This window comes from Lampetra fluviatilis, chromosome 33 (assembly GCF_964198595.1).
Source record: "Lampetra fluviatilis chromosome 33, kcLamFluv1.1, whole genome shotgun sequence".
In the NCBI taxonomy this organism is placed as follows: Eukaryota; Metazoa; Chordata; class Hyperoartia; order Petromyzontiformes; family Petromyzontidae; genus Lampetra; species Lampetra fluviatilis.
In genome coordinates this window covers 1,988,924-2,005,662 of record NC_136307.1, presented here as the reverse complement: position 1 = coordinate 2,005,662, position 16,739 = coordinate 1,988,924, and the positions used below count along the sequence as shown (strand labels likewise).

Sequence of the window (16,739 nt, the reverse complement as noted above, 5' to 3'; positions counted from 1 at the left end):
ATATTAACGACAGTTGAACAATTGACAACGACACAAAAATAACAGCTCATGACTCGCGATGTGACCCGCAAAAAAAAACTAAATAAACCACCTCAAGGTAAAGGTAAAGGCACAGCCTTGCAATTGCTTGCTCACACGCCACGGCTAACAGAAGGGGCTCCAGTAGAGTCCGGACTCTGGGAGGGTATTTGGGCTACTCTTTAAACTGATCAATATTTAGGATGTTTGAGATTCAATGGACAAGCTAAAAAAAACAAAGAGAGCTAAAACAAGCTATTATGTTGATCATTACTGTGCACCGACTTCAAACTTATACGCATTGCTGCGGAACATTATGCCTCCACAAAATAAATGTTTTACTTACGCAGAGAAACAAAACAGAGTTCTGTTCATGAAAAAGCTTATTTTTTTTTACCAGTGGTCCAAATGGAAATACGGCATTCCCGATATGAACCAAGTTTCAAGTTTCATTTAATAGGTATAGCCCTGTGAGCCATGCGGCTCTTGAGTCGGGTGCAACCGCAACAAACACAATTTGAACAGAGAACATCTTAAAGCGACGACGCGCAACAGAAACATCCTGGATAAACCAGCAAATCTTCCAGAAAAACCCACCGCATTACAACGCGGTGTGCAAATCGTCTTCGCCCTGCAGCCCTAGGGCGAACTGCCGTTTAAACATCATTGACGAGCCGTAGGAACTGTTCCGAATGGGTGCTGCTAAGGCAGAGTCGTGCACCGTCACGTTTCTACCACTGGATTTTACCTAGAATGCTCCACAATAACGCATAGAGTTTAACACGTGGTGGTAGTCGTAATAGGCGGCTTTCGCGAGCATTATTATTCATAATACAGTTGTTTTTTGGGGTTAGATCGCGTAAATTTAAATGTGTCGTTAAACCCGCCACCACCCGACACAGCCACTTAGTAAGGTTTGTCGCGTAAACAGAACATGCCAGTTCGTTACTAGTACAGCACACCGGTGTGTTGGAAAGCAAATCCATTGTAAATGTTGTGGAATTTCTCTCCATCTCACTGGCATGCTGTATTAGTAACGTGAAAAACCTTACAAAATTGGTTGTCGGGTTTAACGACACATTTATATTTATGCAATCGAACCCCCCAAAAACTTGTATTGTGAACGCATAAATTTCGATTTAAAGCTTTCGTGACTTTACCGAAAGAACCAAGAAGATGTGAACGCATATTTAGTCTGTATTCGATATTGCGTTTTCCGTCGAACAGGGCCCAGTATAGCTTCGATGGAGTGATCTTGCCAATGACATCTGGTATCCCAGCAACATTTGTTGAACAAGCTTGACTCTACTGATGACGCCCAGAAGATAGCAAGAAGTTAAGAATTCGATTGCTTAAACACGCTGCAGTTCTGTTTGTATGCTTTGTTGAGTGTATTCGTCACTGCTGTGCAAAGGGACAATGAGTCATTGTCCAATCCATCATCATTACTCTGTTAGTATCACTCTCACTCATTGTCTCCGCCGAGTTCCGCTAATGTCCGGTGGGGGAGTTTGTGCAGTGGGGTTTGCGCGTCCGTCTCTCACAGTTTGAATTACAAAAGTTCAAATCCCGGCTCGGGGAGATAGAATCAATCAGCCCTTCATCCCATCATAATCGGGAAACAATACATCGCGGTCGACTGGCAAGTCGTGTGTGGTGGGGTAAAGTGTGGGTACTTCCATCCCTTCCGAGACATCTGCCCAGCATGGAAGAGTAGGCCAGCATACCCTCTAGAGGAGCTCCCTCGAGAAATTCCGTTCGTGGAGGCTCTTTCTCCAGCAGTGTCACGAGCGAGAAATTGCAGGGGCTGCACCTTTACCCCCCCCACACACTCCCTCCACCCCACCCCCCACACACCTTTAATTTATTTGTTTCAACCCAGTTCGGGGAAAGCCACTAAGTTTGTTGTTTTCTCCCACAAAAGGAATGTCTAATCTGCAATCCGTGACTGCACTTAGAGCTTCCCAGGCTGCGAGGTTCCTCACACACAGCTGGTGCCGAGACCCTCCACAATGGAGCAACATCACACCTACCACGGGAGTCACCGTGATAGGTGTGTGTCTGTGTGTGTGCTGGATCGTCGGTGTGCATTCGGCAATCGTCGTTTAGGGGAGAGGGCGATGCGATTGTTGCAATTAAAGTGCTGGGCATGTAGTCACGCAGCGTGCACTGGATGGGATTGGGACCGAGTGAGCGAGTGAGTCACGGTGATGCTAACCCGTGTCTCTGAGCGAGTGAGTCAGGATGATGATAACCCGTGTCTCTGAGTGAGTGAGTCGGGATGATGCCAACCCGTGTCTCTGTTATGCTACAGCCAAGCAAAATCAGAAACGTTGTTTATCCTTCAGGAGGATGAATATCTGATGGCGTTATGAAGATATTCTTCACAGATGTGCAGCAGGGGAGCAGGGTCAGCAAGTCACAATCACGACAAACAATACGTAAAGGATACAAGAGCAAGATAGACAAAAGTTGAGCAAGTCACTCATAAGTAAATATATATCAATAAAGTATGGAAGTGCAACTTGTAAATTCCTGCAGATTTGTCAACACTAAATGCAAGTTTGGGCAAGGCAGCAAAACAACAACAACAACAACACAAGTCCACACCAAGACGACACAGTTCCTCGTGTACTTTGCACTTTAAAACGATGGTGTTTGGGAGTTGAAAATTGTTCATATATTACCGTGTTTAAATGTCTACGTTTGAGCACCAAGCTTGTGTTTATTGGTGGTTATTGTGATAACACCGAGGCATAATTCAAAGAAGTTTAACTTGGTGTCATCTTAACAATCACATAAAGTGATCCTAGAATCATCTTCTTACATTTCCATATTGCATCTTCACGAGGGTTCTCTCCCACAGTTAGTCACGTCTGGTGGAGTCAAATGTGGACACTCCCCACCTCTTCCAAGAAGTCTGGCCATTGTGGAAGAGTAGGCCAAACATAACCTCTAGAGGGGCGGCTCTCTAGAGCTCCTTCTAGTCGATGGTTCTTCCGGCAGCAGTGGCGTGAGCGAGACTTTGCAGGGCCGCGCCTTTATCTCAGAAGATAACTAAATCGGGTAATCCGAGGGCCGGTCTGACCGTCTCTTAAACACGCACACGCCGCGTTAGATGGTAATCATTCTTCATGGTGTACGTAAACTAACACTGGGTATTCATTGAAAGACCACTACTATAATTGTTGAGCTATTATCTGGCCGTGGAGGTCTTACACTCCTGGGAAATTCCGCGAACGTGTTACATCACTTCGAGCAAACAATCAAGGGCGAGATCATCTTCATACGACGCCCAAAAGGACCGCCGTGTGGGTATAATTACAGTGGCCATGAATGCCATCCATCCTTTTACAATGTATCTATCCTCTTGCTGCTGCCAGCCAACAAGCAGACGATGGAACGTGTGCGTGGAGTTGCCTTACTGCCAATGTGCTTGAGACCAAATCGGACCGGCATGCGTCCCGAACTCGTTAGAACTTTCAGAATCTGAGCTGGATCCTGGCTGGGGTATCGTCGTCGTCTTCGTCTTCTTCCGTACGGCTGCTGTAGATGCAGGGCAATTACTACAATTTCCCATGCAGGTGGTTAAGCCCAGATAACTGCGTCAGGAGTAGCGAAGTGTATCGCTGCCGTGGTGTCTCGTATTTGTGGATCGGGGCATTGTCGTTACACGTTGTTACAGTCTCTGTTCTGGATGACCACAGTCGCACACAACTACTGGAGACTTTTTATTTCTATATTTGTGCATCATCAGGGTATCCGCATCCACTGCCGTGGTTTGTGCATTGGATGCGGTTTAGGGTGGACCATGAGCTTCGTGGCAGATCAATCCCAGGCTGGTGCATAGAATGGACGAGCAGATGATGAAGGCAGCGAGGCCGGTGCAGCAAACATCTCTCGTTGTGGTGTACTTTCTGTTCTCTCCCCCACATTCGTCACCAAACACAGCGACCAACCGAGTGAAGTATGGTCAAATAAACCCGCGATGACGGACACGGTGTGGGCAGGCCCTCATCCAGCAGTGGAGGTGGTTGTCAAACGGACTCTACTCTTGTCATGCAACTTCCCTGCTAAGCTTCACTTTGCCTACCCAACTTCAATCCCATTAGACGAACCGTTGCCACCGATGCAAACTAGTGCACCGTGCACCGCAGGTTATACCGCACAGTGCGCATGTATTTGGGTCATTCAGCGGTGAGAACACTTATTGGGCCACGACGTGTAACGTGTTAGGTTTGTCTCTAGCGAGAGATTCCCCCGTTCCACGGCTGTGCGGTATCACCAAAGCAATGCATCTGCTGCAAAGTGGATTTTAAATACACTGCAAAGTATTTTTTTTTTTATGAATGGGCGTCAAAAGCACAAATTCCAAATTTCAAAATTACTCTCAGCTAATTACTCTGCGGTGGGAGGGGTGGGTGAAATGTCTTCAAAAGCATAGCTCGTTTATTTTTTAGGGTTGGATGTTTTCCTTTAAACGAAGCTGCTCAGCGACCGTCTCCCTTGGAAAAATGTGCAGCGATTACAAACCGTTTCTAGGATACTTTAATTGCGCGTGGCAATTGATCAATAGGATATAATTGATGAAATGCATTTTATTATAATTTGCAATTAATGAGCATTGATATAATGAAGATGATAGTGCACTTTGCATATGTTCCAAATTGCGGGCGAGGCAGGGGGGAGGGATAGCTGACAAATGTGCAAATACAATTTAGAGGTTTTCTTGTTGTTGTAGGACTTCTGTATATTTCGCCTGCAACCTAAATTCTGACATAAGCGCCTAAGAATACTGGTTCCTCCAGGCGGGGCCGTCCACGGGGGGAGGGGGGAGGGTGCGGGGCCCCCCGGGCCAAACCCCACCGTGTGCCCCCCCCCACCGACGCCTTGAAACTAAAGCGGCAGTATTACATCTAGCACCATGACGTCGAAGTGCGCTCCCCCCCCCCCCCCAAAGTGCGGGGCCTGGGGCGATCGCCCCGATTCACCGTACCCTAGGGACGGCTCTGGGTACAGGGAAGACGATTTAAGAGTTGAAGCGTCGTTTTAGCACCCCTATATCACCCCTACCCCCACCTCCAGCACCCACAGCCCCCACGATATGCCCTACTTAACGAGACGTGCGGTCAAGTAAACGGCCCTGCCCGAATAGACCACGTGGCCATGCCCGTGAACACGTGGCCATGCCTGTGACGACAGCCTAGGTGGTGGGAAAACAAGCCCAGGTTTGGGAAGACAGTGACCTGTCGCACCCTTTAATTATAACTAATTATTCCTAAAAGGTGTACAAGGTGAAGGTACAGCCAGCGATGACTTCCATATCCACTGCTGGGCCTCCTCCACTCGAGGAAGCTCAAGAGAACCCCGCCCCCTCTCCTACAGGCTATTTGGCCTACTCTTCCACACAGCCAGAAGATTTGTAAGGAGGTGAAAGTACCCACACTTTACCCCACCACACACGACATTCCGATGGAACTCACTCGAGTTTGTCTGGAACGCCGCTAGGGCTGGCTTTGGAAGCGGGGACCATCGGCGTAAGGCACTACCACGAGAGTACAAAGTACGGCTAAGCCCCTTACACCCACCGCACACGCGACAAATGGCAAACAAGCATTTAAGTGCCAAATCCCCGGTGCTTATCGGCACCACTCTGCGTTGCAGGCGCGGGAGGGCAGTGGCGATTGAAGGTGGGTGTCTGGTTGAGACCACCACCACTGCGGCTGCTGCTGCTGCTGCTGTATCGGACGGTTTTAATCTCCCGCCTCGGAGGGGCAGTTTGCCTCCCCGGTCGATAAACAGACGGGGCGAGTTGAACAAAGTAATAACGACGGCAGGATCGTCCGTAATCCTCTGTCGTTCGCAGCGGCCACACAAATCGAGCCGAGTGGGAGCACGGGAGACAATGTGAACACGTGACACGCTCTGTGACAGTCTCGGAGCTGTCCGCACCTCCGATGAGCGCCGTTGGCTACGTACGGTGCGAAAGAATTCCAACGTGCATATACACACACAGACATACACACGCGTACCTACTACATATGTTGTGCCTCGCTACCGACAACTGGCGATCAAGAGCGAGGTTGGTCGGAGTGGATGGGAGGGCTTGCGGGATGTGCAGTTGTTTAAAAAGCAATTAGACAATAAGCTGTAATTAATTGGGGTCGGCACGCTCGCCGCAATGCCACGGAACACGAGGTTAGAGCGGTTCGATACCTCTAACCCGATGATTGATTCTCTGCGGGGCGATTGCCAGAGCGCGCGGTCCTCTCGAACACAATCGACGATTGCTGAACACGGCCCCAAAGGTCCTCGCCCCCCCCCCCCCAAAAAAAAAACAACACCAAGCGACCAAGCAGCGAACAGCACTATTGTTGGAGGTGTAACAGATACGAGGAGTCAATAGGTTACCTGAGGTTGAGCAAAGCTATAAGAACTTGGGCAAAGATCGGACGGAAGGGAATTCCAAAGTGGAGCCGAGCGAGGGGAATAGGCAGAGAGAAAGAGAGAGATAAGCGTCGTCACCTGCTGTGCGCTGGTTAAATACTGCGCTTTGAATATTTACTATTTTAATTGTAGCAGGTAAGGCCCACTGAGCTCTTTATAGCTCTTTTTCAGAAGCGATCTGGCCATCATCAGATGATACCAAGTGGCTTATCACGTGGATAACACGTGGATAACACGTGGCTATCACGTGAATATCACGTGGATAAGCCACTTCGAGGGTAATAACGGAGGGCCCGGAGGAAAATCCACGCGACCACGGAGAGAGATAGATACGAAAACTAAAAATATACAACAGGCGTCAGGGTCGGGATCGAACCCACGACCTCCTGCATACCGAGTGAGGTAGTTAACATTTCGCCACCGTGGCGCGCCATCTGTGTGGTTGAGACGAAACAGTAACTCTGGTCGACCGAGTTGTCAACATGGCTGGGGGCATCCATGAGTAACGTTCATGGGAAACAGTGGTCACGTATACTCTTTGGTTCTTTCGGTAAAGTCACGTAGATAGAAAACGAATAGATCACGACGTTTCGATCGCAACACAAGCTGACGCAGTGGCCATGCAGCGATCGAAGATTCAATGGAGATTCAGACGAGTGAATCAGCGAGTGCTGGAGCATCAGCCTGCGGCGAGGTGGATGTTAAAGACTGTAAACTTAGACCTTGTGATAGAAGACCGGACTAAAGAATCGTAGAGTCTCGATTTAAAGCTTTCGTGACTGCAGGTATTCATATCCTTGGTTCTTTCGGTAAAGTCACGTAGAAGGGAAATAATAAAATAATAATACATTTTTTGTTTTTTATTTCCCTTCTACGTGACTTTACCGAAAGAACCAAGAATATAATCGTAGAGTCGTTGGATCACAAATCGACGGAGCCATGACGCGAGGCACCCATTGGCAGAGCCACCGAGTTACTGGTCGGAGGCAGTCGAGCAAGCAGGTATCCGCTACCCATCTGTGCGGGTTTTTAAAACCTTTATATTAAGTTCACTTGCTTGCGCGCTTACGACCGTGCAAATCTTTCGGTCGTTTTTTAACCCACTTCCCGTGATCCAATCGAGCTGACATTTTGCACACAAAATGCGTGACAATTTATTTTCGTGAAAATTTTTTTCCAAAATGTTCCACTTTTTAGGAATTTTTTTTTTCATATTTAATTAAAAATACCAACGTGATAAAAATTAAACTCTTACTCAAGAAAAACAGAAATGAATAATAAAATAAAACCGATGCCACGCATATAAAGGATTTATAGTGAAAAACTTTGTTTTTACGGGTTAATTTTTTTTAGATAACATTTCACGACCACGTAAGAGTGGGGTGGGTGGACGAGACTGATGACAGAGTGGCGACCGAAGAGGAGGCAGTCGCACTGGGCTATGCTCGCCGTGGAGACGGAGCGACCAGCATCAGCTTGCACGCAGCCGCATTGGCGAGTTGTTAACACTGCGAGATTGTGGGGAAGCCGTCATCCTAGCAGTGGATTGGTGGTGCTGCTCGATGATTGGTGGTGGATTTCTCATTGAGAAAAAGGTGATATTTTATTCTCTTGACAAATGTTCGTTTTCGTTGGAATGTTGGAACACTATTTTCTTTGTCAACATTAACACATCTGAATCTAATGGGGGATCCGAGTCTGTATATGTATGTATAAATGTTTTTTTTACATGTTTTCTCTTTGATTTTTTTTACACAAACATGAAACAAAAATAGTAGAATAGTAAATTGGTCAACATTTCTCAAGCACCATCGTCCTTATGGACCTTGTGCCCCCACGAAAACACAAATATACATTCACGTAAACAATGAAAGGCCCTTACAACCATAAACATAGTCAGTCCATAAAGCAATGTACTTCATACAAGATGTCCGCAATACAGTATTTAGCATCACCATCCTATTTTGAAGGGCTCACCTGTGAAAAAAAACTAAATATATACATCACGTATTTACCCAGGAAAGCCACATTGGGGGACGCTTGGTCATCACCTCGTTTGTTTCTCTATAGCCATGGGAGGGAACAGGACATTTTCGGAGGAAATCCGTACAGAAACGGTGGAGAGAACATACAAACAACTTCAACAAAAGAGAGGCCCGACTCGGAAATCGAACCCAGGGGGCTTTTTGTTATTATTGCCGTTGATATTCGCTGCACAAACTCAGAAATGAGGAGGAACGCGGGCCGACGCGAGACGGTGGCACGACCACTTCACGTGGCAGTAGTCGTCGCAGCGTACGAGAGACAAAGAGGGAGACAAAGAGAGAGAGAGACAAAGAGAGAGAGAGAGACAAAGAGAGAGAGACAAAGAGAGAGAGAGACACCCAAACATTGCATAGAGTGTCCGCCTGAATTATTTGACTGCTATAAATTTCCACGCGATAAGCCACTTTTGTTTGTGGTCAGATCGCTTCTTAAAAATAATAAGGTAATCGCTCAGTGGGCTTTGCCCGGTAAGATAAAATAAAAGTATAGTTTTATTTGTATATTGTTTTAAGCGATGTTTTTACCTTTAATATACTTTGCACTCCCATCGTGTTTTTGTATTGTTTTTTTGTCGTGACGTTCTGATCTGCCCCTACTGGACATCTGTGAAAAAGAGCTTTGTAGCTCATCGGATTCCTCCAGTATAAATACTGATTCTGCAATGGGGGGGAGTGGGGGGATTGGTTGATAAAACACGTCATTATTATTATTACAACTACGATTTTTTTTGCAGTACATTAAAATCATTGCGCCTGGCATGCGGCTGGCTCTGAATGTGGGGTCCCGGTTAGAAGCCCAAGGCAGGCAGCAGCAGCAGCAGCGCGTGCCTCGGATTAAGGGGAATGAGCCACCTGGCGCAAAAGCGCTTAGCCCTGCAGAGACAGACGTGCGCAGAAGCTGCGTGAGCTTCTACTCGATAATATTGCATTCAGCACCATCATCATCAACAACATCACCAACAGCAGCAACAACAACAGTAGCAGCCAGGGCCAATCCACTGCTGTGTGGGTATAGACCCCCCGTCCTTAAATCGTCACCATCGTATGTTCATCTTTGCTGTCTCAGAGCACGTATTTTTGTCCACGATTCTTTGCACGCTTGTGAGGTTTTTATTTTCGTTTTTCTTTGAAACGTATAGCCAATGCGTACTGTATGCTTTTTAAAATTTCGTAAATTCGAAGTTGTAATCGAAAGTATTGAATAGATTCCATCTCAATTATCAATGGTGAAATTGAGTTCGATTAATCAGGAACTCTAACCGTAAATACTGGCTTTTTTACACGAGCCTCTCAGTATGTTGATTAGTCGTAATCAGCCATGGCCCATCCACTGCTGGATGAAGGCTACCCTAAGGCGCCGTCATCTCTTGCGATCCGACGATTTAACGTCCAACACGGCACATTGCAGACGGGCAGCTTGCGTCGCTCGATCTCCTCCATCATTGTACGTCTCTCGAATGAACCATTTCGGTAAATGAATGTTTATATTACGCAATCAGAACAACAACAATGTAAACTAAGGGAGGCCTTCGACACATAGGAGTAGATTATAGTGATTATGATGGTGGATGATGATGATGATAATGACAGATGGATGATGAGGATTATTAAATGTAGTAATGAATGGAAATGGATTTTCGATAGTCATTCACAATTGCATAAACTCATTGTAGCAATAATAAATTAATAACTCACAGCCATTTGTCAATCCACTGGTGGATTAATGCCTCCCCGCACCCTGTTGGTCGTGGGGGTTGTTGGACCATACTTCACCAAGCTAGTCAGTGCGGATTTGTGAAAGTGGTTACCAGGAATGGTTGAGAAGCCACACGCAAGGTGTCATGCACACGCACAGCACACCTCGCTGCTACTCGCTTATTGTGTGCAGTTAATTTCCGTATGCTTTTTAATGTCGTGTTGTTGCACCCTGCTCTGAATGGGATATATGAGGAATTCAAATGTGTTTTACTTATTTAATTACGGTTATCTGAAAGTAGCCATAACACACTTGAGGCTCTATTTCCTTGACTGATAAAGATTCATACTATTTGGTTCTTTCGGTAAAGTCACGGAGGTATAAAATATTTAGCTTCTTGATACAAGCACCCCTTTTGCCCCACTTCAGCAATTGTTTCTTGCTGTGGTTGTCCCACCTGATGACGGACGCTTGTGTTGCGCCCGAAACGTTATTTTCTACCCACGTGACTTTACCGAAAGAACCAAAGAGTGGATCCCTGCAGTCACGAAAACTTCAAATCTAGATCGGATAAAGATTGTTTTTCTCTCCCCATGGTGATTGTTTTGTTTTCAATTTAGGCCTTCCGTTTTTACTATTTCACAGTCAAAGTCGTTCGTGTGTATTGTCAGATGGAATTTGACTGGTCATGTACAACATCCACTCGTATGCTGCATGTCCGTGCAGGCGAATATAAGCACGCCCTCCGTACATGGAAAAGAGTGCGCAATGTTCAAAAAGTGAGAAAGATTAAACATCCGCATTTAGTAATTAACTTAACATATTTAATAATTTACATGGAAAAATGCATATGCTTAACTCGTGCAAATGTGTATTTAATGTAACTATTATATCCTCCATTATGCTTGGTAGTCTTAGGCCTCTCTGAGCCTTGGGCGTGTCTGCTGAATCGTTAATCCGATAAGTTAATTCGTGCAACTTGTTACACTAATGTTAGAAAGGGCTACAATGCGGAAACACAGCTTATTTGGAGTTTTACAAGAGGATACATAATTACATATGTGGCATTGTTGGCATATCCACACAACTTGACCCTATTCTTCTCGCATGTTGCAATATGCACCTCAAATTAGCACGGTTGGCTACGTACGGTGCCAAAGAAGTTCAACACATACACAACTCTGATAAACAGAGTTATTTCTTATTGTTTGCATTTTGACTGCTTGTGTTGTGGCTATTGCAAATATGATCCCTTGGATAAGGATGTCAGTTTTTGTATCAGATAAAAGGGTAAAACCCTATTACTATATTTTGCTACTGGTAAAGGATGTCTCATAGTAGTATTTGTCTTTTGTCAACGTGACACATTTTTTTACTGATTGGCAGTGTCGGGTGGTGGAGGGTTGCACACATTTATAAATAACGCGATCTAACCCAGAAACCTTTATTATGAATAATACTGGTCGCGAAAGCCTACGTGTTAAACTGAAGAACAGTGTTCGGATATCGAACCGGCTGATAATTGAAGCTGATGGCGGTACCCCGGGGTCCCCGAGTACCCCAGCTCTCGCGCAATGTCCGTGATGCAGTCATTTTTAGTCTGTTGATGGTCGGCGATGCAGCAATCGACTCATCTCGACGAGCTGTACACGATGCACCGCTACGGAGCGTTCAGGGTTTCAACGCAATCGTCCTCACTGCGTTTCGACATCACGGAGTAGCACCACCGATTTCGGATTAATTGGTACCCCAGTCGTGGAGTGAAGTTACACCCCTGCGAAAAATAGTGTCCCAGAAATAAAATATTTCATTGCCTCGGCCAGTTTGTATTATTTGGTGCCCCGGGGTACCGCCATGAGGATCAATTGTTCTCCACGTCGCCTGGGATCGCTGTGAACGAGGCCGCGTTGGGCTGGCCGCGTCGTCATGGAAACCGATTGGCAATGGCGGCCAATTTCTATGCGCGGCAACATTGCAGCCAGTTTGAGAATACGAATTTAAATGGCGACCAAACGATTATGAACGTTGCACATTCATCAATCCTTGCACACACACACACACAAAAACACATTCAGATGCATTTACCGTGATCGTAACTATTGATTTGAAGCAATGCATTCATTATTGCGTACGGACATTGTATATGCCACATTCTAAGGGCGCATGCTAGGACTCAACCACATGGAATGGCTCCGATCTCGTTGCGATTCTGGGCCTGGCTGGTGCTTGATGGACAATCACCTTGCTTGTAGAAGGCAGCCGAAGTCGGCTTCTGGTGGCTATGTTATCAACAGACGGCAGTTCATGGTTGTACTATACTATGTTCAAACATCTATGCTCCCCCACCTTCACCAGCCTCGTGCTAGGAAGAGAAAGAGGGGTCCCCGAAACGTCGATTATTTAATATATACATACACATATATATATACATACACACATTGTATATCCTTTGAGCAGCATTGTTGACCAACGTATTGCGTGTGTTGTTGTGCGCTAGTTCACCACTGCCAAACGCAGAATCACCAAATCATGTATTCACGCGAGTTCGAGGGCATTTTGAGCACCATTTGTGAACGCTGCCACGCGTTTTTGGCTTGACCTACATAGCTCGCCCAGCTTGCCAGGTGCACACGGTGGGGCGTTTTTTTGTTTTAAGTGATCGAGCTCTAATTTGCAGTTGTTAAAAAAAAACTTGGAGCGGTGGCAAAGTGACTAGCCCACTGCCCAATAAATTCGCCCACCTGAGTTGTAATCCCGGAAGACGAGTGGTATCTGCCCAATCCCGCCCCCCCCCCCCTAACCCACATTGACCATCGTGATGAAGTATGGTCACTTTTTTTTTAATTAATTACGCTTGCCGCGGAGAAGGCCGTCATCCGGCAGTGGATTGACAAAAGCTTGAAAATTACGGTATATTAAAAAATCACGACGTCGCAAATTTAAATTGTAGCAACTGCAAGTCTGCAGAAGCGCTATTAGAATACGGTATGACATGAAGATTAATGTCAATTAATCACGTGCAGTTGTTAAGTTGGTAATCGTAGCAATGCCGCGTGCTCCGTTAAGTCACGGCTTTATCGGACCAAGTGGCCTTTGTATTCGAACAAAGAGTAACACGGAAAATGGATGTGGGCGGTTAATACATTTAAACGTCCTATATATTGGTGCAATATGCCAGTTTACATTGTTAATATTGTTATAATTTATGTTATTTAAGCACTATCTTTTGACGTGTACCTCCGACGCGTGCTGTTCCGACGTTGCTTCTTCCTCCGTACGGATCGCTTTGACGATGATCTTGTTCTGTCTGCGCTGCTCATGCGCCATGGATCTACGTTGCAAAACTAGCCGGGTAACTGGCTAAACTGGATTTCCCGTGTAACAAATGAACTTGCATTGCATGATTGAATACTGTATATGCATTTAGATGAACGAGTTTTAAATCGCAATGAGCTACACGTGACAACCCCGGTGAACATGCCAAGCTTGGGCACAACTTTGGCATGTGGCTGGAACCCGTTGGATTAACTTTTTGCCAAACGTTCCATGTTCACCGGTCAGAATTAGAATCTTCATTCATCTTGGATAAATCCGATGAGATATGAAGCTCTTTTTCACAGATGCCCAGTAGTTATTTAGTAAAGCTGCTGCGTTGGCAGTGGTGTACACGCACAATGAACAAATCAAAAACTCAAAACATTCGCCAACAACTGCCTGAAAATGAATCGGGCAATGATGACCCTTCTTCATCGTACATGTACTACGTTCCCACGTCTACGGCAGCATCCTTATGTTGTTGTAAAACAATTAATTTGGCGTCATGTTTATTATATTGACTGTTTATTCAAACTATTTTTCAGAGGCGACCTGGCCACGCGTGATGATAGTTTATTATCCAAGTGGCTTAATCATCATTTATAGCAGCAGCCAAATCATCCTAAACGCGAGTCGATTCTCAATGTGGAAGAAGAGGGCAAAATCGGAGGAACCCGGAGAATGATTCACGCTACGATCACCACGTGGAGAGAGAGAGAGAGATCACGCGAACTCCAAATATACAACAACAGGCATCGTCAGGGTCCGGGATCGAACCCGCGACCTCCTGAGTAGCAGGCGAGGGAGATACAATCTTAAAGCTATTTACAGAATATATAATTTAGGATCATTTTTTAATAGCCAGATGTTCTCTCGTGGCTTTTATTCCTGTCCAGATACGGAAATAGAGGCTCAGGGCACATATGTATATTTTTTTCGTCTGATTTTCTGGCGAAAAGTTTCCCCAGCACCAACAATGAGGAAATAAATCGTCACCTCGAGGTGTTTCTATGGTTACGTCGTTTTAAAAATATATATAAAGACAAAGATTCTCCGTATAGCCTTTAACAGACTGTTGGGGCAAGTGCTGCTAGAGAGCATTTATGAAGGCCAGCACGGCATACGGCCATTGCAACGCCCGGCCGCCTTTGTCTCCCGAGTCGCGATGTTTACTCATCGCACCAGGTACTAATTTGAGGTTGAGTCGACCTAGGGGAGACGCAGGCCCCTCGGACCGGTTCAAATATTCTCCACTGTTGTTGCTCGTAAGTGGGAATGGAACTCTGGTCGCTGGGTTTGTAGCGCAGTGCGCTAACTGCTGCACCACCGATGCGCCACTATTTGTTTTCATACACACATAAATATATATATACACACACACAGACACACGTTAACGTTACTGCGTCGTGTTTCCGTGTGGTAGACAATTAAATCAAATATGAACAATACAGTATATGTATACTGCAGCAATAACGGTGTGTAGGAATACAAAAAGACAAAGATCCCCCGTACAGCCTGAACATACTTTTGGGGCAAGTGCTGTTAGCGAGCACCTATGAAGGCGGTACACGAGGGAGTGGTTGGCCAACACTACGCCCGGCCGCCTTTGTCTCCCCAGTGGCGATGGGGAGACCAGGTTCTCACCTAAGGCTCAGTTAACCTAAGGGATGCCCAGGACCCGTTCAGATAATTATCGTCACTTGTGTTGATGTCCATGAGCTGGAATCGAATTCTCGTCGCCGTAGCGCAGCGCGCTAACCGCTGCACCACAGCTCCCTCGTGTAGGTACACACACACACACGTGCGCGCGTATTTGTCACATATACTGAATAATAGGCAGGTGTGCGCGAGTTCATGGTGTACTTGTATTGGTCGGGCCGGTGTTCTAGACGGGCTGGACAGCTGCCGTCGCATGCGATTAGTAAAGTCGCGTCTTGTAGAAAACAACTCAAAAGCCAAAAAGAGCCTTCATATTGGGCAAATCGACAAAAAAATATATTTTGGGGGGGGGGGGGGGGAGCAACGTTAGTGAACGTTTTCAAGTTTGAACAGAGGCTTCCGAAAACCCGTGTTGGTTTTATAGGGGTAGGCATGGGGGGGGCGGAGTTAAATAAAAACATCTAAAATCTAACACCGCACGCGGAATAATTTGTCCACCGCCGACGCAGAAGGTGGCCGCACTGACCACGCTGACCACGTCGGCTTTTGGAAGGGTGGCAGTCAAAACCGATGTGGCGGAGCGGTGGCGCAGCGGTTGGCACACCACGTGATGACCTCGCCCATCAGAGTTCGATTCCCGATCGTGGCGAGTGATATCCGAAAAACGACGCTGCTCCCTCGACCCCCCCCCCCATCACCACCACATCCCTGCCCCTTTTCTTCTTCTTCACCAAACCGCACCGACTAGCGAGGTGAAGTATGGTCGAACAATCGCCACGAGCGATACGACCGTGGGTAGGTGTATCGTCCAGAAAGCAGGTTGACAAGAATCCCTCTACATACACCATCATAATGATGATGATTATTATCATCATCATCATCATCCTACAAGGGCCCCCACAATCAGTGTCTATGGTCTACATAGCACGTGTGGCGCTGCAGACAGAACGTGCTGACCACGCACGAGTTGCTAAAGTGCAAGTGATTAATTTGAGAGCGGCATTTGGGGGGTGGTGGTGGTGGGGGTGGTGGTGAGGGGGGGGGCACCGTCCACGAGACATCTGGCCCCCTTCGCTACAACCTCGTGCACCAACGTGACCCCCCCCCCCCACACACACAACTCCATCACCCCCCCCCCCCAGCCAACCGCGCCCCCGCCCCCCATTACCCCAACCCCACCCCCCACCCACCGGTTCCCCCCTTTTTAAAATCGCCTTAATGTCAGCGGACACACGCATCATAATCAAGCCGAGTGTAATCCCGATTAGCGAGATACACAGTAATGAAGCCAAATGCGAGTTGACAGGTGACGTCTTTGCGGAGGCGAAGGACGAGATGCTTTCAAATTAGCTGCCCGATGTCCGCACTAGGCGGGTGGGTGGTGGGTGGGGGGGTCTGTGAACTTGTTGCTGTGTGCGTGTGTGTGTGTTGATTGAAGTGTATCGGAGGCGCGGTGTGGTAAAGCCCGCCGCGAGTGTGCGCGGCAATCTACAACGTGGTACAGACCTCCTCCCCTTCTCTGTCTCTTTCTCTCCCCCTCTCTCTGCGCCCAGCCGTGT

At 46.8% G+C, this 16,739-nt stretch overlaps 1 protein-coding gene across 1 annotated transcript in view; it reads left to right on the top strand.

Annotated features, from left to right (window-relative positions):
- Positions 1 to 16,739, top strand: part of LOC144943931 (fibulin-5-like) — a 610,861-nt gene that overhangs the window by 446,840 nt on the left and 147,282 nt on the right. The gene's annotated exons all lie outside the window — the stretch shown is intronic.